This window comes from Anomaloglossus baeobatrachus, assembly GCF_048569485.1.
Source record: "Anomaloglossus baeobatrachus isolate aAnoBae1 chromosome 5 unlocalized genomic scaffold, aAnoBae1.hap1 SUPER_5_unloc_30, whole genome shotgun sequence".
NCBI lineage: Eukaryota > Metazoa > Chordata > Amphibia > Anura > Aromobatidae > Anomaloglossus > Anomaloglossus baeobatrachus.
Genome location: NW_027441807.1, coordinates 420,294 through 445,246, shown reverse-complemented (window position 1 = coordinate 445,246; position 24,953 = coordinate 420,294). Strand labels below are relative to the sequence as shown.

At 46.6% G+C, this 24,953-nt stretch overlaps 1 pseudogene; it reads right to left on the bottom strand.

The window, feature by feature from the left end:
* Positions 1-8,215: 8,215 nt before the first annotated feature.
* On the bottom strand, positions 8,216-14,573 carry LOC142259209 (uncharacterized; annotated as a pseudogene).
* Between the last annotated feature and the right edge of the window lie 10,380 nt (positions 14,574-24,953).

Sequence of the window (24,953 nt, the reverse complement as noted above, 5' to 3'; positions counted from 1 at the left end):
AAAAAATACACCGAACTCGCTTAATGTTAAGGGAATACCTTCCAGGACATTGAAGTGTACGTACGCACTGTTCCTGTGATGCAAGATGCCATGATGTTGATTCCTTATCATTAACTCGAGTTCCCTCCGATGTGAAAGGATTGCTACAACATAACGGTAATGTTGATGCATATTTCTGTTATTGTATAAGTTTCTATGACTATAGTTCTTATGCCTATCTACCATTGATTATATTCATGTGCTATTAAAATAAATAGTATCTTGCTATAAAGAATATTAGTATTCGTGCCTGATTAGGATATCAGTGAGCGCTTCGTAAGTACGGGCTTTCAGCCCCCTTTTTAGTAGAATTTAGCAAGACAGATGGCGGTGACAAACTGGCTGGATAGTCCTCGTCCTAGGTCCTTTCCCAAAATTACAGGGGTGGGGACGCCGTCCATGAGCCCCACTTCAATCTCTCCTTGGTCAGTTCCCCAGTCCAACTGCACTCGTGCCAGAGGGATGTTCGAGCGCTGGCCCCCAGCAAGGGTAATGGTCACTTGGCGGCCAGGTAAATGATGTTCTGTGGGAACAATATCTGGGCTGACCAGGGTGATGGAAGATCCCGAGTCTCGAAGTCCCTGAGCCTGTATATCACCGACCTTGACCGTCTGGATGTGGGGATGGAGGTTAGCTGGTGTACGGTGTCCGGCCTGCCGTAGGGTGTGGACTGGATAAACCACTTCCTCAGCTATTGGTGTTTCTCGGCAGTAGCATTCCTCAGGTCTCGTTGGTTCATCTCGGCATATGTTGACTGGTAGACGGGCTCCAGGCATGTGGCCCCGGTTTTGTAGACACTCTTTGGCCATGTGTCCAAGGCGCCCACACGTATAACAGCGCCGTGGGTTAGACAAGTCACCCACCCTGTTGGTAAACCTTTGTCTTGTTGGGGCTTCTGTGGGGTAATGAGTTAGTCCAGCACGTGAGTCTGGGGGTCGCTTGAATCCATGGTGGAGGGACCTCCTCAGATCGGTGGGCCTATTGGGCCTCCAGCTGGGTCGGTTGGCTGTAAATTCGTCAGCCAATCGCGCTGCTTGCTCTGGGGTGTCGGGCTTCCTGTCAGCTACCCATTCTCGGATTTCCGGGTCCATCTGCTCCAGCAGCTGTTCAAGCACTAGCACATCCCGGAGGGCAGCAGCGGAGTGGGCAGCCCGACCATCGAGCCAGCGATTACAGTGTCGTCGAAGTTGACTGCCAAATTCGACGTACGAGACACCCTGGCGAGACATAGTTCGGAACTTAGTGCGATGTCTCTCGGGTGTTATGGTAAAAAGGGCCAACAAAGTGTCCTTAATAATTCTGTAGTCCAAGCAGTCCTGAGGACCAAGTGATCGGACAGCCTCCTGGGCCCGGACCGGCAAGCTTGTCCACAGGTATTTGGACCACTCATCTGTGGGCACCTGGTGCATACGCATTAGCATCTCAAAGTTTTGCAAGTGTTCATCTATCTCAGTGCTGGAATCATTAAACACTGGCACATCCCTGTAGAGAAGATGACTTCCTTGGTGGTGGTCTATCCTGGAGGTAGGTGCTGATGGTGAGGAAATTGGAAATCCAAACACAAATTGCAGAACACCAGCCCTCTCTTCCCTTGAAGCTTCAGGCCCCAATGCAGTAAACAATTCCTTGACTCGGTCTGCTTGGGTTTGGTTTGTTTCCAGACTGTCACTGGATCTAGGATGAGATACAGGGTTTACCTCCTCTGATACCACAACGGCAGTGTCCTCATCGTCCTCTGCATCATTCTGGGCATCCCAACAGACTAATTTCTGGATCAAGTCTGACCGAGTGTCAGTGTTCCTGTAGTCAATCTTTCGCATCTGGCACAGATCCTGTAGCATCCATTTACTGCTGCGGTCGTAACTCCTCTCTGGTCCTTGTCCCATGGCTGGGCTGGTGGGGTTGGACATGGCAGCGTCCGAAACCTGAATGCCTCCCCTATGGCCTGCTGGGTGTGCTTATGTACCTCCCTGGTTGTTGAGCCCTGGACGGTGTCCGAAAACACCAGTCCACTGCAGCTCCCCTGGGTAAACCAGGCGGAGTAGTATCCCACTGCTGCCACCAATTGTGGAGACACGGGGCTCAGTGGGTGCTCTCGTCCACTAAAACTCGCCGCCTTTAGAAAGACAGCGTGGCTCAGGGCTCATCCCAACTGAACTCCAGCCTCCTTAACCGTGGGCGTAACACTACTCAGACAACACAGGGTGAGGGAACCACAATAATTAGACTTTATTGGATCCCCAAACAATTAACGGCACATAACACATAACCAGCAAAACACACAAATGTAACAGGCAACAGAGTCTCACCCTTCCGCTGGCTCACCAGGGATTTAGAATGTCCATGCCTCAGAGGTTCCAGGGCTATTTACTCAAATCCAGCAGCACCCCGCTTTTGGCGGGCACCCACCGAGAAAAGAATAATGCCAGATTTAGGAAGCTGGCTGAGGTCTGCAAAGTCTGTTCCAGGTGACTGAACTGTCCCAACCTGAGTGTCCTCCTTAGGTAGTCCTGGTATGATGTTACAATCCTGGCAGCCGGAGTCGAAATCCCTAGGCTGTGGATATGGTCTCCAACCGGATCCGGAGTCCCTAGATTGAAGCCATAAGATATCCTGATCCTCTAGTCAGCTCCAAAGAGCTTAGACTGGATCCATCAACCTTCATCAACCCTGGTGGCTTAAAGAAGTCCCTTTTATAGTCATAACTTTCCCTTAGGATACACTGCGTCCTCATCGATTGGTTGGACAAGATTGCTTCTCCCATTGGATGAATTTCAAGCTGCATGGATAATGTTCATTTAAATGATGTGCATAGAAAGACTGAGGGTGTACATGTAATCTGGGAGTCACCGACTAGACAATGGCTACTAAGGTAATCACATTATCAATACACAACTACAATACAATGGTTATTGGAAAAGTCTGGAGAGCAATAGCTAAGCAAACATGACTTAGCACACATAAGAACAATAGTCTGGCTGAATGTTAAGAAACTTTAACCCATGAGAGTCCATGTCGTCACATTGTTCAGTGGTTAATAAAGTGTTAAGAGGGTGCTTTTTTTTGTCTTTCATTTGAGCTAAAGGATTTTTGGGGAGTTTGTGTTTATTTACTTTCACTTACAGATTACTGATGGGGTGTCTCAGTCACCTGCCTTCACTAATCTAGCACTTTGTGGTAGCTATGGGCTGATATTAACTCCGTATTACCCGATTGACACTGCACCAGGGCAATTGGGATGATTTGGCAGTCTGATATTTTTAGGCTGGGGGCACCCTAATAACCATAGGCCTCCCCAGTCTGAGAATACCAGCCCCCAGCTGTGGAAAATAGAGGTGACTGCATGCCGTTATTATTTATTTTACTGTACGATATAGACCCATCTACCGACGTCTGTAATTAGTTGCAGTCAGACAGCTGTCATTCAGGGTGGGGGTGAATCTGACTGCAACCAATCACAGCAACCAGTGGGCGACGGAAGCAGTGAATATGTATGAGTGGCCCGGGAGAAGAATGAGAGGCTGCAGGAGCAGTGTGACAGCCATGCTGGTGATCGGGGAGTATGAAGCACTTGCTCCTACCCCTTTGAGCCAGATTCTAAAGTCTATGGGGACCAACATCCGGCCAGATACTGGGGATCAATCCCCCCCCATTGACCCTGAGTCAGGGGGGATTGATCTGCCAGTCCTCCGAAACGCAGGGACAAAATGCAGAAAGAATTGACATGCTGCATCTTTTTTCTGCAACCAAAACTGCAAGGAAAAAAAGAAGCAACGTGCACACAGCCTTTCTGAATTCTCATAGACTTTGCTGGGGAAAGCAATGCATGCAGTTTTGGGCAACAAACCACCCAAAAATGGAGCAAAAATGCAGTGTGTGCACAGGGTCTAAAGATGGAATTGCTACTAGTCAACTTGCAAGTCCTGTCACAGTGGCAGGTGCGTAATGTGTGGCAGACGGACAGGAGGTATGAGAACGGCCTCTGACCGCACCACATCCTTAGCTCTTCATTTTATTACCTGGCCGGTGTGTAATGTGTGGCAGATGGACAGGAGGTATGAGAACGGCCTCTGACCGCACCACATCCTTAGCTCTTCATTTTATTACCTGGCATAACGTTACTCACTAGTGATTGATGGGCCCCTGACGGAAGTTATGAAGCATTGAACGACCGCCCTTTCAATTGCATTTCATTGTGAAAATGAAAAGAAAACAAATTTTTACCACAAAAACGTTCTCTAAAGGGGGGCTTTACACGCTGCAATATCGTTAATGAATTATGGTCTGGGTCACGGTGTTTGTGACGCACATCCGGCGACATTAACGATATTGCAGTGTGTGACAAGTACGATTGACCTTAAATGATCGCAATCGTTTGCCGTGGAGACGTCATCCTGAAACAAAAAAATAATTTTCAGGATCTTAGCGATGTTGTTAGTCGTTCCTGTGGCACCACACATCGCTATGTGTGACACCGCAGGAACGAGGAACATCTCCTTACCTGCATCCACCAGCAAAGAGGAATCAAGGAGGTGTTCCGGACGCTCATCTCCGCCCCTCCTCTGCTATTGGACGGCTGCCGTGTGATGGCGCTGTCACGCCGCACAAACCGCCCCCTTAGAAAGGAGGCGGATCACCGGCCAGAGTGGCGTCGCAGGGCAGGTAAGTCCGTGTGACGGGGTTAAGCGAGGTTGTGCACCACGGGCAGCGATTTGCCCGTGTCGCACAACCAACGGGGGCGGGTACGATCGCTTGCGATCTCGGTAGTGAGATCGCAGCGTGTAAAGCCCGCTTTAGTCTCTATTTTTTTTATTTTCATTAGGACAACAGGATAAAATGGACCTCAAAATGTGTTGGGCAATTTCTCCTGAGTATTCTGATATTCTGATACCACACATGTGGGAGGGAACCACTCTTTAGGTGCACGGTAGGGCTCAGAAGGCAAAAACCGCCAGTTGAATTTTCAAACACAAAATTGTCTGGAATAGTTAGCAGAAGCCATGTTGCATTTTAAGAGCCTCTGACATGCCTAAACAATGGAAACCTCCCACATGTGACCCCCCCTCCAAGGAACCTAGGGATATTGTGTATGGTGTGTGGGGCATGTGAAAAAAAATAAAAAGAACTAAACTCTGTGTGTATGTGTGTTTCTGTGAATCTATTTTCCTTGAGTAGAAAAAAAACCTAGAAAGAAAAAAAGAGAAAATAGAATGGAGATTCAAATTTGGTAACATAAAAAAGAAACATACTAAACCGACGTCAATCAAAAGCAAAAAAAAAAGTTCTGCCCAAAATGGGAGCACGGATGCTGATCTGTTATGTGCATCATGGATCGGTGTTCGGCAGCTGCAGGACGCACAAACGGATGGGGTGCAAAAAGCCACGTGGGATGACAGACAAAAACAATTATATTCACAGAACCAGGAAGATCAGTAAACAGAGGAACTCTGCAGCAGGCAGCTAGATGGACGACTGAACCTAGGACCCAGCGATGGAGGCTCCCACTGCAAGGTGAGTTCAGACAGATGAAGACCTTGGATGACCCGGCAGGAGCAAGCAGACAGCGGCGGCAGCAGGCAAGGGGATATAAGATGGGGACAGGAGAAGCCGAGGGGGGGGGGGGAAAGGGGCAGGGGACAGTAGAAGCCATGGGAATGGGGGACGGGGTGGTCGGAAAGCTGGAGATATAGGAGAAGAGCGGTACTTACAGGCAGCACAGCAAAGATCGGGCAGCTCAGCGGAGATCAGGCAGGGGCGTGGAACTACAAGTCCCAGCAGGGGCATGGCGCAGACTGGCTGGGGAGGGCTCTCCAGGCAAAAAACAAGCCTTGGGAGAGACATCACCACCAGGTCAGCCGGCCCCACTGCACGCTGATTGTAGCAATTGCGCGTCATAGCACAATCGCTCCAATCAGTGCTGTGGGGAGGAGGAGGGCGTCGTGTTTGCTGACCTCCAGCCACTGATCGTTACTCCTGAAACACCGATCATAGCTGGATTCCACTATTTCAGGCATTTAGTTTATGTGAAACAGTGCGATTTCTGTGATTGGAGGTTAAGATTTGAACAGCCAATCACAACAATTGTGGATGGCGGGGTGGCGATGCCACCCCACTCCGGGGTTAAGAAAGGTCCCCAGCTGTAAGAAACAACAACAACAGAGGTCATCATTTGAAAGCCTTTGCTATGGCCACGGCAATCAGATGAATTTTAGACAGTAAAGTTACGTCCCTGATAGTTAAATCCCGTAAACATAGAATGTAATTTTACTGCTCGCGTTCGTGAAGAGGTTAATTATCATCTAAAATAAAACACTTTGGAGATAAAAGCCTCACTTTTTATCTTCTTATTATATGTAAAAGGGAAAGGGACATTGGGTCATTACTGACGATCAATGGAGAAGGATCCTTGAAGGTGTGAGATCTGTATCCCTAGTGGACATTCTAGACTGCCAGAACTATAAATCTTCCATAGGGGATATAGGACCCCTCTGTTCCTCCACAAGGTCGGCATACGTACCGAGGACAAAGGTGAGAAGTGCTTAGCGGAAGCTGCGGATCTTAAGGCCCTGTCACACTAAGCAACATCGCTAGCAACATCGCTGCTAACGAACAACTTTTGTGACGTTGCAAGCGATGTTGCTGTGTGTGACATCCAGCAACAACCTGGCCCCTGCTGTGAGGTCGTTGGTTGTTGCTAAATGTCCTGGGCCATTTTTTAGTTGTTGCTGTCCCGCTGTGAAGCGCAGATCGCTGTGTGTGACAGCGAGACAGCAACAACTAAATGTCCAGGCAGCAAGAGCCGGCTTCTGCAGAGGCTTTTAACCACAGTAAACATCGGGTAACCAAGAAGCCCTGTCCTTGGTTACCCGATATTTACCTTTGTTACCAGCCTCCGCCGCTCTCACTGTCAGTGCTGGCTCCTGCTCTGTGCACATGTAGCTGCAGGACACATCGGGTTAATTAACCCGATGTGTGCTGTAGCTAGGAGAGCAGGGAGCCAGCGCTAAGCATTGTGCGCTGCTCCCTGCTCTGTGCACATTTAGCTGCAGTACACATCGGGTAATTAACCCGATGTGTGCTGTAACTAGGAGAGCAGGGAGCCAGCGCTCAGTGTGCGCTGCTCCCTGTTCTCTGCACGTGTAGCTCCGTGCGCTGGTAACCAAGGTAAATATCGGGTTGGTTACCCAATATTTACCTTAGTTACCAAGCGCAGCATCTTCCACGCGGCGCTGGGGGCTGGTCACTGGTTGCTGGTGAGCTCACCAGCAACTCGTGTAGCGACGCTCCAGCGATCCCTGCCAGGTCAGGTGGCTGGTTGGATCCCTGGAGCGTCGCAGTGTGACATCTCACCAGCAACCTCCTAGCAACTTACCAGCGATCCCTATCGTTGTTGGGATCGCTGGTAAGTTGCTTAGTGTGACTGGACCTTTATACACAGGCTGCGGATTATAAATACTTATTTGGAGTAAAGTTATTACAATTGTAAAATCCTATTCAGCAGGTTTGGTTGGAGACGCCAAGGTTTTATATAACGGAATATAGAAGAACTGACACTGGACACACGCGGGAAAACTGCGGTAGGACGATTATTGTTTCTTACACATAAATTGATAACATTTAGATGGATTCAGACGACCCTCCGACAAAACGTGATTAACAAAGTCATTAGTACAGGACGGTATGAGAAGGGGATTTATTCTAAAAGAAACGCTGGAGCCAAAAATGAGAGAATCTGGGCCCCGGGGCTGGAGACTTCGGGCTTCCAGCGTGTCAGTACGAGACGGGGTCTTTGTCCCTGGAGCTTCTCTACTCGGTATAATGAGACTCACTGATCTTATTCATATAAAAAGCGTCTGAGTAACATAGAAACTGCCTAACTATGAGGAGCTTGTCTGATCTATGTTATTGTATACAAAACTATGGAGACAGCGCTATTTTTCTGTATAACATATGTGATGTTGCTGTAGCCCTAATATTTCTGTACAAGACGTCTCTGTATAGATAAACCTACACCAGCATTCCAGATTGGGGAAATATGGAAAGGGGCATTTTATTTTTTATTATTATTATTATTATTATTATTATTATTATTATTAAAGCAAATGGAGAAAAAAAATAAATCAAAAACATTAGTTTAGATAATCAGACTTTATTGAAAAAATGTTTTGGGTGTCAGGTTATTGGGACAATTTAGTAAGAATTTACAATCAAACTCCCCTTAGAACCTATAATCTGTTTATTGGGGAATACAGAAGGGAGTCAGGTCCCAATGATGGGAAAAAAACTACTAAACTTAACGAAAAGACATTTTATAAAACTCAATCACAGCAGATGTTCCCACAAAGAAGGAATGGATCATAGATGGAAATAGTAATTTGTAATATGAACATGTTTATTATTGTAGTATAGAGAAGTTACAGACATCGTTCAGACATGGAGATTGTGCTCTGAAAGTAACTAATGAATGTATAAATTATAACAATGTGAAATGTTCTGTGCACATGGAATATTGCTTTTTATTAGATTTTTAGAAAACAGACGTCTATTACTAACTGTATATATTATAATTCTAATATAACTTCTAACATGCTTTCCCTTTCTTCTTTCCTTACTTGCCTTTACTTTGACTGTCTCTTTTGTGTTTATTTGTTCAGTTTGTTAAATCTATATTTTCTCCCCGTGTGAGTTTTTCTTAGTGGTCAACAATTTATAATATACAGTAAGTAAAACATTTTTCACCTTCTAGGTATGATAATGCCTTCTTTCTTTGTCAATTTTAAAAGATGCTATTTGTGTGTAAAATATTTCCCTTATTCTAAACATGTCAAGGATTTCTCCCCTGTGTGAATTCTTTGGTGTTTAGTAAGATTTGATTGAGCTGCAAAACATTTCCCACATTCTGAACATGAAAAAGGCTTTTCCCCTGTGTGAGTTCTCTGATGTGTAACAAGATTTGATTTTTGGTTAAAACATTTGCCACATTCTGAACATAAGTATGGCTTCTGTCCTGTGTGAGTTCTCTGGTGTGTAAAAAAATGGGACTGATCTGCAAAACATTTCCCACATTCTGAACATGAAAAAGGCTTTTCCCCTGTATGAGTTCTCTGATGTGTAACAAGATTTCCTTCGTGGTTAAAACATTTCCCACATTCTGAACATGAATATGGCTTCTCCCCTGTATGAGTTCTCTGATGTATAACAAAATTTGATTTTCGGGTAAAACATTTCCCACATTCTGAACATGAAAAAGGCTTTTCCCCTGTATGAGTTCTCTAATGTGTAACAAGATTTCCTTCGTGGTTAAAACATTTCCCACATTCTGAACATGAATATGGCTTCTCCCCTGTATGAGTTCTCTGATGTATAACAAAATTTGATTTTCGGGTAAAACATTTCTCACATTCTGAACATGAAAACTTCTTCTCCCCTGTGTGAGTTTTCTGATGTCTAACAAGATGTGATTTTTGGTTAAAAAATGTCCCACATTCTGAACATGAATATGGCTTCTGCCCTGTGTGAGTTCTCTGATGTGTAACAAAATGGGACTGATCTGCAAAACATTTCCCACATTCTGTACATGAAAAAGGCTTTTCCCCTGTATGAGTTCTCTGATGTGTAACAAGATTTCCTTCGTGGTTAAAACATTTCCCACATTCTGAACATGAAAAAGTCTTCTCCCCTGTGTGAGTTTTCTGATGTCTAACAAGATGTGATCTTTGGTTAAAACATTTCCCACATTCTGAACATGAATATGGCTTCTGCCCTGTGTGAGTTCTCTGATGTGTAACAAAATGGGACTGATCTGCAAAACATTTCCCACATTCTGTACATGAAAAAGGCTTCTCCCCTGTGTGAGTTCTCTGATGTGTAACAAGATGTGATTTTTGGTTAAAACATTTCCCACATTCTGAACATGAATATGGCTTCTGCCCTGTGTGAGTTCTCTGATGTGTAACACAATTTGATTTGTGGTTAAAACATTTCCCACATTCTGAAGATGAAAATGGTTTCTCCCCTGTGTGAATTCTCTGATGTATAACAAGACTTGAATTGCGTGCAAAATATTGCCCGCATTCTGAACACGAAAAAGGCTTCTCCCCCATGTGAGTTCTCTGGTAACTAACAGACTTTGAAAAAAATCTTTTCTCCCCTGTGTTAATATTTTTTGGGATTTTTCGATATTTTGAAGTTGAAAATGGCTTCTTTCCTGTAATAACACTTCCATCTTTAATGCATTTTTTGTGACAATTATTTTCCTTAATAGTCTGTGATGAATCAGAGGGTATGACTTGTTTAATAGACTCAGATGATACATTTTTGCTGTGAAGGGACGATGGTATATCTGCAATAGTGGCATTCACTTCAGTTATATCTTGCGTGATCTCAAAGTTATCTGATTTTAAAATTGAAGATATCAGTTGTGCCTCTAATCTCCTGGTACAGTCATCTGCCAAGAATAAAAATTATTTTTTAAAATATATTCAAATTTAAGGATATAATTTATAAATTAGCTTGTAACACTTTTACTGGCGCCCGCGCACAGTCCTGCACCCTTTCCCCGGCAGGAACTCCAGAACACTTACCCTTCTGGCTACCCAACGGTGTCTTCAGTGTACACGGTCCCTGTTGCTATCTCCCAGGGCCTGGAAGTGTGCTTAGGGCACTCACACCTATTCTTAAGAGGTCAGCGTGCCCTAACCAGGAAGTGCCTCTCAACCTATGGCTGAGAGGCACTAGGTAGTTAAGGCATCCTCCCCCCTATGGGAGGTGCCTGGGCAACATGTTGCTAGTTGTTAGATTCATTTCCTGAGTGTTATGCTATGTGTGCGAACACATGTCTGTATCCTAGTATCCACTGTGCCCGGCGGACCTGCTGCATCTATCTATACCAGCTGCACCTACCATACCTACTGCATCTATTTATAACAGCTGTGCCAGCTAGACCTGCAGTATCCTATCCCCGACCCCTGGGGCCAGCTGTTGCAATAACGGGACTCCCTGGAGTAGCACCAGGTGGGTATCTTCTAGCACAAGCCTATTCTCACCATTAGAGACTCTCTTGAAGACAAGTTAGTTGCTTACTTACGCCTCTCATGGATGAGTCAGTGCTGTGACCCAGTGGGTCCACTCCCGCAAACACCAGCAAGTATAACATAGCTAATCAAATTTCAAGTTCTATAAATTGTGATTATTTAATAAAACAAAAAACGTTTACAATCTGAGGCTGAGGCCACACAGGGATTACTGCGAGTGCTCGCATGACACTCAGTTCATGCTCGCAGGAATGTCATGTGACTGTGCTCCGATCAGACCACAGCTGCGGAGGGGAGGGATTTATCTCACTATCTCCTCCGTTGCTGGCTAATGCGAGAATCGCACTGCTCTCGCGTTACACCGGTGTAAAGCGAGAGCAATGCGATGTTTTTCTCGCCTTATAGACTTGAATGGGTGTTAGTGAAACAAGATTGCATTCCACCCTCAGCATGCTGCGACTCTTTTCTTGCTCCGATTAGGGCTCAGAAAACAATAACTTATGGGAGATGCCCTATAGAGTAATATTGGTCCTAGTGGAATGCAATTTTTTATAGCATTCCACACGCTCCGTATTACTCGCCATGTGTGCTGACCATAAGGGGTACTTTGCACGCTGCGACATCGCTACTGCGATATCGTCGGGGTCACATCGAAAGTGACGCACATTCGGCGCCGGTAACGACGTTGCAACGTGTAAAGCCTAGATGCGCCGATGAAGGATCGTAAAAGCATCGAAAAACGGTGATCTGTGTAGCGTCGGTCATTTTCATAATGTCGTACCAATAGGAGATTGTATGTATGTTCCTCGTTCCTGCGAAAGCACACATCGCTGTGTGTGAAGCCGCCGGAGCGAGGAACATCTCCTTACCTACCTCCACCGGCTATGCGGAAGGAAGGAGGTGGGTGCGATGTTTACGTCCCGCTTATCTCCGCCCCTCCGCTTCTATTGGCCGCCTGCTGTGTGACGTTGCTGTGACGCCGCACGACCCGCCCTCTTAGCAAGCAGGCGGGTCGACGGCCAGAGCGACGTCGCAGGGCAGGTAATGGCGTGTGAAGCTGCCGTAGCGATAATGTTCGCTACAGCAGCTATCACAAGATATCGCATGTGTGACCGGGGCGGGTGCTATCGCACTCGGCATCGCTATCATCGGCTAGCGATGTTGCAGCGTGCAAAGTACCCCTAACAGTAGACCTCAGAGCAGGAACCAGTAGTCCATGACGTTCAACCCTCTATGTTCATTTTGCCTCCTGTATATTGGAATAATAAGCCACCAAATCATATTTTGTAGGCCAAAATTATTCCAAACTGCTTCTCCATCAGTGCAAAAATGGAAGTTTCCACAACGGTTGTAGCTGAAAGACTCTTGATTATAAATAGAGATATGGCTTCTGTAGAATCAAAATAGTCATTTACACTAAAGCAGAATACGGTAAATGCTATTTACTGACTATATGTTGTGGTATCACTATTTGTTTAAAGAGCATCAAATTCAATGTTTGATCACTTCTAATTCTTTTGCATTCTTGGTGAATTTCAGGGTTATTTTTGTTTTTTGTTTTAATAAATGGAAAACAAATCAACCTAACATTACAGCTAAGATAAAGTAGAATATGCCACAGAAAAAATCTCAGAAACACTGGGATCAGATTCAGCATTACAAAGATGTTATCATGTAAAGTGACAGATGTCAGATTGGAGAAATGGGGCCTGGATAGGAGCAGAAAACGCTGCAGTGGAAAGCCATGAAATAAAAGCGGCTTTGGTACTAACGACTATAGAGAAAACTGTGACTATAGACAATAACACATCTACTAAAATGACCGCCCTCCACCCGACAGCCTTCACCGTCAATGATTTAGTAACTAGAGGTGCCACATCTGGAGTAATTACAGTATGTGGCTCGGGGGCTCTCGGCAATCCAAACTATTGTAGGGGCCAATATCTTCTGTCAGATGAGTTTCCTGAAGAAATATTTGACATTTATTTTCTGCCTCTCGGACTCCACAATGGACGGCTCCAGTACAAGTTCTTATATAATGGACATTTGTAGAATTCAGAGAAAATATCTTGCAGGGTCTTGAAGGTAAAAATATCAGAACTGTGTGTTAACTACTACCATTTATTTCCTAATTACATTTTGGGAATCCTGTGGGTGGGCTGCCCGGCCTCCATGTACCCACTGTGGGATAAATCTAACCCAACTCATATGTTACAGTTACCCTGTGCCCAACTTTGGATATAAACACCCCTATCAGCACATTCATCAGAATGAAGGAGAAGGAAGATCCATCAATAAGATGCCGAGATTCTAGGAAGATGGATTCATCGCTCTCAGTGGGAGAAACAATAAAAATCTTGTAGATATGATACTTATAAATGGCGAACAAAAATAAAATAAATCATGTTACAAAGCAAGCTTTCCAGACTACTGAGGTCTCTTCATCAACTACAAGATTATTATTTTATTTCTCCCACTGAGAGCAATCAATCTTTATTCACCTGGAGAACACGGCACCAAACTAAGAATCTAGGAGGTCACCAGCATCATTACCCTCCGCTTTCTCTTAGGGGTCCACCATACAGATTAGATTCTTCTTCCCATGATTTTCTAAGTTGTCTGCACATTCTACGTACGCTGTCATTTGGCTCTGCAGATTAGAGATCTGGGCAGCTAAGGGTCAACATTTTCTAATTTCAGAGGATAGGATAGATCCTACCTGTAAGATCTGACTGATACAGATCTCACTCCAAGACAACGGCGTCCAATGCCCAAAATAAAGGGGACAGTTTTGGGTGAGGACCATGTGGTGGTCTAGCAGCAGAATGGTGACCATTTGATATGGCCGGACTACAACCCTGATAAAGCAGCCACAGCCGGTGACTGAGAAGAATCTGTGACTTCTCTGCATTTAGTGGTCACTACTCACCTGGGCGGTTATCTGTAAGAATCTCCTCTTTACTCCGCTCATCACCCCTCACATATGTCTCTGTAGTATTAATATGGGTCAGATCTTCCCCCTGAAACAAATATTGTAAAAGTCACAGACAGATGGAGAAGTCCCATCTATGGTCAGCTCTAATCCTGCCATCTCCACCGCTCTCATTACACAAGTATAACACATATAATACTGGAGGATAAAACAAGACTGAGCACAAGACCTTCACAGCCGTCTACACATCATAGGGAGATTTCATGGCACCTTCTCTCCATCTACCTGATGATCCTGAGGAACATTGGGAGCTTCTTGTTTACAGTCCTGTGGGAGAAGAGGACGGAGACATCTCTCTGGTGTTGTCCTCTTACTGGATAGAACTGGAGGAGACACATACAGGGACTGAATTTATTCCTTACGTACAGATAATTATAGGCCGTGTGTATTTAGTCCTCTCTATTACCTGGTGATGTGAGGGGCTGGGGAACCTCCATCATGACGTCCTTGTACAGATCTTTGTGTCCTTCTAAATACTCCCACTCCTCCATGGAGAAATAGACGGTGACGTCCTGACACCTTATAGGAACCTGACACATACAATGATACCGTCACCCCCGATCCCTTCATAGCGTTACTGTATAATGTCCCAGCATTCCCAGCAGTGTCACCTCTCCAGTCAGCAGCTCAATCATCTTGTAGGTGAGTTCTAGGATCTTCTGGTCATTGATGTCCTCATGTATCGGGGGGTGAGGTGGAGGCCCCGTGATTGGGCTCAGGGGTCTTCCCCATCCCTCAGACACAGGGGCCTGACAGCGCTCACTAGAGGTCTTCTTCACTACTGTGTAATCCTGGTTATGGAGAGACACAGTAATAAATCTCACTCCAGACATTTCCAGAGTCCTCACCTCTCCAGTTCTGTCCATCTGTTATTCCCATAGATAAGAATGATGTAATGTGACGTCATCAGAATCTCTCACCTCTCCAGTAAGCCGGAAGAGGATCTCTAGGGTGAGGTGTAATATCCTCTCCGCCATCTTGTCCCTGTCATTATCCATCCTGGACAGGACGTTTTCTTAAACAGAATAAAATCACTGAGAGGATCCGATATTATAATGACCTGAATGGGAAGGAGATGAGCCGATATGTAAAATTAATGGCGATAAGGGAGGTGAGATATCATTTGGGTACTAAAAATATTCAACATGAAATGTGCTATGTAAGTAGTACAACTGTAAAAGTAGTACATTATGTTTATAAAAAAAAACAATCCTTCATACGGCAATGTGAGCGAAAAAAAAAAAGAGTAATTGCTCCCGGAATAAGAGTAGGAAGATATAAAAGTGCAAAAACAAATAATTTCCCAGTTTTTCGGTTAAGAACAGGGCAATGGGATTAGGATTCGATGTTTTCTTGTTTCTAACGGAAGAAGAGGGGCCCACACATGGCGTACGGATCTGTGCACTCGCTGACGCGCACAATTTACCACCTGTTTCTTGTATGAATGCAGCAAAATAGTGAAAATTAACCCCATTACAAAATGTATTCTAAACTGGTTTCGGAGCTTGTAGACTTTAACCGTGGGCAGTAAAATTATCTCCTAGCGGTCATAGTCTTAATCCCCTCCCGCTGCTGCCGGAAAGCAATAAAGAAATCAAGTGTATACCGCCCCCCAGCATCGGATAATTTCTGTGGTTTCAGCTACCAAGGGTAGCTCAGACCCTGGAGATCATGATTCGGGCAGAAAAAAAAATGATTTATCTCCCACTTCGCATGATCAATCATGTCAGATGGGAGATAAGTTGCCTACCCCGGTCCCCCGATGTGGCCAAAGTGCCCCCCCAGTCGCATGCCCCACCTGATCATCTAAAATGGCCGGCGCACACGCTTCGCTCATCCTCCTCCTCAAAGTTCTCAGGTCCAGCCAGGTCACCCTGTCAATCCCCAGTCTCCTGTTACCTCCTGCAGTGACGATCCCTCATCTTCCTTCTCAGAAGATCCTGGCCACATGTGCAGAGTGGCTCTCAGATAGCACCCAGCTAGTAGTGACACTGAGCTTACTGCAGCTCACACTACCATGCTGTGGACCCGGGGAGTGTGAGTGCAGTATCACTGCACCCACACTCCTCACAAGGTGGGTTTGCACTTTCAGAAAATGGGAAATGCGTTCTCAAAGTGTGCCACCCATATTCTGGAAGGTCCAAAGTTGTCGTATAACCTCCAAAATGGATTATGGCAGACCGGATTTTTTTTCTTTTTAATAAATTGGTGAAAGAGGGAATGTGTTGTGGAGTGTTTTTTCAAATAATTTTTTTTTGTCTTTTTTTATTACTAACTAGGTTAGTGCTATCCGGTATCTGATAGACGCCGTGACATCATTAACCCTAACCCAAAACAACCCCATTTATTTCCCCATTTGCCACCGCACCAGGGCAATGCAAAGAGCTGGGGCGAAGCGCCAGGATTTGCGTATCTAATGGATGCGCCACTTCTGGATGGCTGTGGCCTGCTATTTTTAGGCTGGTAAGGGCCAAATAACCATGGTTCTTTCCACCCTGAGAATACCAGACCACAGCTGTCCATTTTACCTTTGCTGGAAATCCAATTTGGGGGATATCATGGTGTGATATTGTGGGTTATCTACCATTTTGTGTGTGCTCATGTTTTGGGCGTGGTGGTCTGTCTATTCGATATATTGTGTGTCCTGTTAAGTCAGGTTATATCCCCTTGAAGTGCTCCTGTGCCTAGGTCTGGGGGAGGGGGCCTGGAATCCACCTAAACTCTCTGTTTACCTGAGAGATTAGTGATTCTGGGTGAGACTTAAGGCCCAGTCACACACAACGACTTATCTGCGATCCCGAAAACGATGCGACCTGATAGGGATTGCAGGTAAGTCGCTGGGAGGTCGCAGGTGAGATGTCACACAGTCAGATCTTACCAGCGATGCAGAACAATACAGGTCGCAGTAGCGACCTGTATAGCGATCTCAGCAGTCACTGTGACCCTGTCACACAGTGTCAAACACAGCGATGTGTCCTGCCCAGCAGGACATTGCCTTTGAAGAAAATGGCCTGGACCATTCGGCAACGACTAGAGATCTCACAGCAGGGGCCTGATCGCTGGTAGGTGTCACACATAACAAGATCGCTAACGGGATCGCTACTGCGTCACAGAAACCGTGACTCAGCTGCGATCTCGTTATGTGTGACGGTACCTTTACAAGAGAGAAGAAACAAGATTGAACCTCTGAGGGAGACGCTGAGGCTGCGGCCAGCACCCCAGAAAGACTGTGAGAAACCCAGAATTCCCTGGAGAAGGACTACTGGAGGAATGTGACTGAACTCCGGGACATTTATTTAATTTTTTTTTGGGGGGGGGGGGCGCTAAATACAAGGCTAAACACCCTTTAGTGCCACATGAAAGTTACTAAATGGTGCCAGCTTAGAATATGCAGGGGGGTGGGATATTATATATGTGCTTTACATCTATTTATCCAGCCATCTATCCATCCATCCTAGCTTATTAGGCTGTGTGCCCACAATCAGGATTTGCAGTGGTTTGGACGCAAAGTGTTTTGACTGTGATGTTGTGCAGTACAAGCGCAGTAGTGGGATGTTTAGAGATCTCCTGCCCATTGTACTTCTTTTATCTGCAGCATAAACTGCCCAGCGGTGCGGCTTCCTGAGGTTTACGCAGGCTATGAATTTATGCTGTGGAGATGAGAGTGTTCTTCGCAGGGAGAATAAAGTCGCAGTGGCCTGAACGTGGATCGTGGGCACGAGCAGCTGCATTCTCGTTTTGACAACACTGGCATATGTGCAGAAAGGCTAACACTGAGTGCTAGATGCAGTATCGCCGGATTGTGGGCACACAGCCTAAAAGTGAGACATTTGTCACTACAGCAACATTTCTGTGAACTACCTGTGGAGTCAAAATGCTCACTGTAACCGTGAATAAACTTTTTGAGTGATCTAGTGTCCAAAATGGGGTCACTTGTGGGGGGTTTCTGCTGTATTGGTACCTCAGGGGCCCTGCAAATGCGACATGGTGCCAGCCATTTATTTCAACGTTTCCAAAATTCACATGGGGCTCCATCCGTTCTGAGCCCCCCGTATGTCCAAACAGAGGTTTTTGGCAACATGTGGCACCCCAATGAGCTCATACAAATTTTGTTAAACTGTGGTGTGCACTTTTTGGTGTTTCCTCTTGAAAAAGTGAGAAATTTGGTGCTAAAGCAACATTTTTGTTAAAAAAAATGAAGATTTTCAATACAACGACCTAAGGTTATCAAGTTCTGTGAAGTACCTGTGGGTTAAAAATGCTCAATATACCTCTGGATAAAATCCTTGAGGGGTCTAGTTTCCAAAATAGGATCACTTGTGGGGGAGCTTCACTGTTTAGGTACCTTAGGGGCTCTCTAAACACGACAAGGCATTCGCTAATAATTCCTGCTAATTTTACAGTCAAATGGCGCTCCTTCCCTTTCGAGCCCTACCGTGCGCCCAAACAGTTGATTTCCACCACATATGAGGTATCTGTGTACTCAGGAAAAAAATGCACCATAAAATGTATTGTGCAGTTTCTCCTGTTATCTTTATGAATAAAAGCTATCTGGTTGAAGTAACAATTGTGTGGTAAAAATTTATTTTTTTTATTTTCACAGCTCAATATTATAAAATTCTCAGTGAAGCCTCCCAGGGTTCCAGGTGCTCACCAAACATCTATATAAAATCCTTGAGGGGTCTAGTATCCAAAATGGGGTCACTTGTGGGGGGTTTCTGCTGTTTAGATACCTTAGTGGCCCTACAAATGCTACATGGTGCCCGCAATCCATTTCAGACAAATTTGTGTTCCAAGATTCACATATTGCTCCTTCTGTTCCGGCTCCTCCCATTTGTCCAAACAGAGATTTCTGACCACATGTGGGAATCACCGCGCTCATGAGAAAGTGGGTAATAAACCGCGGGGTCCACTTTTTGGCGTTACCTCTCGAATCCTGTCAAAGTGACACTGGTCAGAATTGCAAAAAATGGCCAAGTCATGAAGTGCAAAACTGGCTCCGTCCTTAAGGGGTTAAACTGAATGTAAATGAGCCGGTCAGGAATAGCGGGAAATTGGTCCTGAACTGGTTAAAGTTGAAAATAGTTGCGAAATGAAGGGGTTAATGATAATGATGACCCCAAAATAACAGAGACCCTGCACCTACCTCCTCCTGCAGAGCCGCACACTAGATATATAATACCCTGCACCTACCTCCACCTGCAGAGCCGCACACTAGATATATAATACCCTGCACCTACCTCCACCTGCAGAGCCGCACACTAGATATATAATAACCTGCACCTACCTCCACCTGCAGAGCCGCACACTAGATATATAATAACCTGCACCTACCTCCACCTGCAGAGCCGCACACTAGATATATAATACCCTGCACCTACCTCCACCTGCAGAGCCGCACACTAGATATATAATACCCTGCACCTACCTCCTCCTGCAGAGCCGCACACTAGATATATAATACCCTGCACCTACCTCCACCTGCAGAGCCGCACACTAGATATATAATACCCTGCACCTACCTCCACCTGCAGAGCCGCACACTAGATATATAATAACCTGCACCTACCTCCACCTGCAGAGCCGCACACTAGATATATAATAACCTGCACCTACCTCCACCTGCAGAGCCACACACTAGATATATAATACCCTGCATCTACCTCCTCCTGCAGAGCCGCACACTAGATATATAATACCCTGCACCTACCTCCACCTGCAGAGCCGCACACTAGATATATAATACCCTGCACCTACCTCCACCTGCAGAGCCGCACACTAGATATATAATACCCTGCACCTACCTCCACCTGCAGAGCCGCACACTAGATATATAATACCCTGCACCTACCTCCACCTGCAGAGCCGCACACTAGATATATAATACCATGCACCTACCTCCACCTGCAGAGCCGCACACTAGATATATAATACCCTGCACCTACCTCCACCTGCAGAGCCGCACACTAGATATATAATACCCTGCACCTACCTCCACCTGCAGAGCCGCACACTAGATATATAATACCTGCACCTACCTCCACCTGCAGAGCCGCACACTAGATATATAATACCCTGCACCTACCTCCACCTGCAGAGCCGCACACTAGATATATAATACCCTGCACCTACCTCCACCTGCAGAGCCGCACACTAGATATATAATACCCTGCACCTACCTCCACCTGCAGAGCCGCACACTAGATATATAATACCCTGCACCTACCTCCACCTGCAGAGCCGCACACTAGATATATAATACCCTGCACCTACCTCCACCTGCAGAGCCGCACACTAGATATATAATACCCTGCACCTACCTCCACCTGCAGAGCCGCACACTAGATATATAATACCCTGCACCTACCTCCTCCTGCAGAGCCGCACACTAGATATATAATACCCTGCACCTACCTCCACCTGCAGAGCCGCACACCAGATATATAATACCCTGCACCTACCTCCACCTGCAGAGCCGCACACCAGATATATAATACCCTGCACCTACCTCCACCTGCAGAGCCGCACACTAGATATATAATACCCTGCACCTACCTCCTCCTGCAGAGCCGCACACCAGATATATAATACCCTGCACCTACCTCCACCTGCAGAGCCGCACACTAGATATATAATACCCTGCACCTACCTCCACCTGCAGAGCCGCACACTAGATATATAATACCCTGCACCTACCTCCACCTGCAGAGCCGCACACTAGATATATAATACCCTGCACCTACCTCCACCTGCAGAGCCGCACACTAGATATATAATACCCTGCACCTACCTCCACCTGCAGAGCCGCACACTAGATATACAATACCCTGCACCTACCTCCACCTGCAGAGCCGCACACTAGATATATAATAACCTGCACCTACCTCCACCTGCAGAGCCGCACACCAGATATATAATACCCTGCACCTACCTCCACCTGCAGAGCCGCACACTAGATATATAATACCCTGCACCTACCTCCACCTGCAGAGCCGCACACCAGATATATAATACCCTGCACCTACCTCCACCTGCAGAGCCGCACACTAGATATATAATACCCTGCACCTACCTCCACCTGCAGAGCCGCACACTAGATATATAATACCCTGCATCTACCTCCACCTGCAGAGCCGCACACTAGATATATAATACCCTGCACCTACCTCCACCTGCAGAGCCGCACACTAGATATATAATACCCTGCACCTACCTCCACCTGCAGAGCCGCACACTAGATATATAATACCCTGCACCTACCTCCACCTGCAGAGCCGCACACTAGATATATAATACCCTGCACCTACCTCCACCTGCAGAGCCGCACACTAGATATATAATACCCTGCACCTACCTCCACCTGCAGAGCCGCACACTAGATATATAATACCCTGCACCTACCTCCACCTGCAGAGCCGCACACTAGATATATAATACCCTGCACCTACCTCCACCTGCAGAGCCGCACACTAGATATATAATACCCTGCACCTGCAGAGCCGCACACTAGATATATAATACCCTGCACCTACCTCCACCTGCAGAGCCGCACACTAGATATATAATACCCTGCACCTACCTCCACCTGCAGAGCCGCACACTAGATATATAATACCCTGCACCTACCTCCACCTGCAGAGCCGCACACTAGATATATAATACCCTGCACCTACCTCCACCTGCAGAGCCGCACACTAGATATATAATACCCTGCACCTACCTCCACCTGCAGAGCCGCACACTAGATATATAATACCCTGCACCTACCTCCACCTGCAGAGCCGCACACTAGATATATAATAACCTGCACCTACCTCCACCTGCAGAGCCGCACACTAGATATATAATAACCTGCACCTACCTCCACCTGCAGAGCCGCATACTAGATATATAATACCCTGCACCTACCTCCACCTGCAGAGCCGCACACTAGATATATAATACCCTGCACCTACCTCCACCTGCAGAGCCGCACACTAGATATATAATACCCTGCACCTACCTCCACCTGCAGAGCCGCACACTAGATATATAATACCCTGCACCTACCTCCACCTGCAGAGCCGCACACTAGATATATAATACCCTGCACCTACCTCCACCTGCAGAGCCGCACACCAGATATATAATACCCTGCACCTACCTCCACCTGCAGAGCCGCACACTAGATATATAATACCCTGCACCTACCTCCACCTGCAGAGCCGCACACTAGATATATAATACCCTGCACCTACCTCCTCCTGCAGAGCCGCACACTAGATATATAATACCCTGCACCTACCTCCACCTGCAGAGCCGCACACTAGATATATAATAACCTGCACCTACCTCCTCCTGCAGAGCCGCACACAGATATATAATACCCTGCACCTACCTCCACCTGCAGAGCCGCACACTAGATATATAATACCCTGCACCTACCTCCACCTGCAGAGCCACACACTAGATATATAATACCCTGCACCTACCTCCACCTGCAGAGCCACACACCAGATATATAATACCCTGCACCTACCTCCACCTGCAGAGCCGCACACTAGATATATAATAACCTGCACCTACCTCCACCTGCAGAGCTGCACACTAGATATATAATACCCTGCACCTACCTCCACTTGCAGAGCCGCACACTAGATATATAATACCCTGCACCTACCTCCTCCTGCAGAGCCGCACACTAGATATATAATACCCTGCACCTACCTCCACCTGCAGAGCCGCACACTAGTTATATAATACCCTGCACCTACCTCCACCTGCAGAGCCGCACACTAGATATATAATACCCTGCACCTACCTCCACCTGCAGAGCCGCACACTAGATATATAATAACCTGCACCTACCTCCACCTGCAGAGCCGGACACTAGATATATAATACCCTGCACCTACCTCCACCTGCAGAGCCGCACACTAGATATATAATACCCTGCACCTACCTCCACCTGCAGAGCCGCACACTAGATATATAATACCCTGCACCTACCTCCACCTGCAGAGCCGCACACTAGATATATAATATCCTGCACCTACCTCCACCTGCAGAGCCGCACACTAGATATATAATACCCTGCACCTACCTCCACCTGCAGAGCCGCACACTAGATATATAATACCCTGCACCTACCTCCACCTGCAGAGCCGCACACTAGATATATAATACCCTGCACCTACCTCCACCTGCAGAGCCGCACACTAGATATATAATACCCTGCACCTACCTCCACCTGCAGAGCCGCACACTAGATATATAATACCCTGCACCTACCTCCACCTGCAGAGCCGCACACTAGATATATAATACCCTGCACCTACCTCCACCTGCAGAGCCGCACACTAGATATATAATACCCTGCACCTACCTCCACCTGCAGAGCCGCACACTAGATATATAATACCCTGCACCTACCTCCACCTGCAGAGCCGCACACTAGATATATAATACCCTGCACCTACCTCCACCTGCAGAGCCGCACACTAGATATATAATACCCTGCACCTACCTCCACCTGCAGAGCCGCACACTAGATATATAATACCCTGCACCTACCTCCACCTGCAGAGCCGCACACTAGATATATAATACCCTGCACCTACCTCCACCTGCAGAGCCGCACACTAGATATATAATACCCTGCACCTACCTCCACCTGCAGAGCCGCACACTAGATATATGGCTGCTCTGTGCTTCCAGGACCTGTGATGATGTCACATGGAGGGGAGGAGTCAGGGGTCACATGATCAGCTCCTCAGTGTATGCAGGGCTCTGCTGTGCTGGTTGTCATGGTGCTGGATGAGGGGAAGTTTATGTGTGGGGTCAGGAGGGGTTTACAGTGTGGATGTAGCAGAGCTGTGTGTGTACGAGGTGTACAGAGCAGAGCCGTGTGTGTACGAGGTGTACAGAGTGGAGCCGTGTGTGTACGAGGTGTATGTAGCGGAGCCGTGTGTATATACGAGGTGTACGGAGGAGAGCCGTGTGTGTATGAGGTATACAGTGCAGAGCCATATGTATACGAGGTGTACGGAGCATAGCCGCGTGTGTACGAGGTGTACGGAGCGGAGCCGTGTGTGTACGAGGTGTACGGAGCGGAGCCGTGTGTGTACGAGGTGTACGGAGCAGAGCCGTGTGTGTACGAGGTGTACGGAGCAGAGCCGTGTGTGTACGAGGTGTACGGAGCGGAGCCATGTGTCTACGAGGTGTACGGAGCGGAGCCGTGTGTGTACGAGGTGTACGGAGCAGAGCCGTGTGTGTACGAGGTGTACAGAACAGAGCCGTGTGTGTACGAGGTGTACAGAGCAGAGCCGTGTGTCTACGAGGTGTACGGAGCGGAGCCATGTGTCTACGAGGTGTACGGAGCGGAGCCGTGTGTGTACGAGGTGTACGGAGCAGAGCCGTGTGTGTACGAGGTGTACAGAACAGAGCCGTGTGTGTACGAGGTGTACGGAGCGGAGCCGTGTGTCTACGATAAAATTGTGACATCTCTTTATTTTCTTCCCCTTACATCTATTGATTAATTCTCTATTGATCTCTTCTCCCCTTTATCAGTGAATACCATTTATTTTCATCCTTTATTGAGTAAAATAATAATTGCAGATAGTGAAAGTCATTCTTCTGTTACCCAAATCTCTGCTGAACATTACACAATGCACATATCACATTCCTCTAATAATGGGGACAATCTAGTTATACCTTTATCAATCCATTCTGTGACATTCCCAAAGTGCCCACAATTCCTGTTCTTCCAGATCAGAGCACAACATAAGTAATAATCTAGACTAAAATGGGTTTTATTTCTGTCCAACACTGATCACACATTTTTCCCACTCCACATTTGTCCCCTGTTTGTCCCAGGAGTCCACTTCTAGGGGGAGAGCGATTGCCGCCTT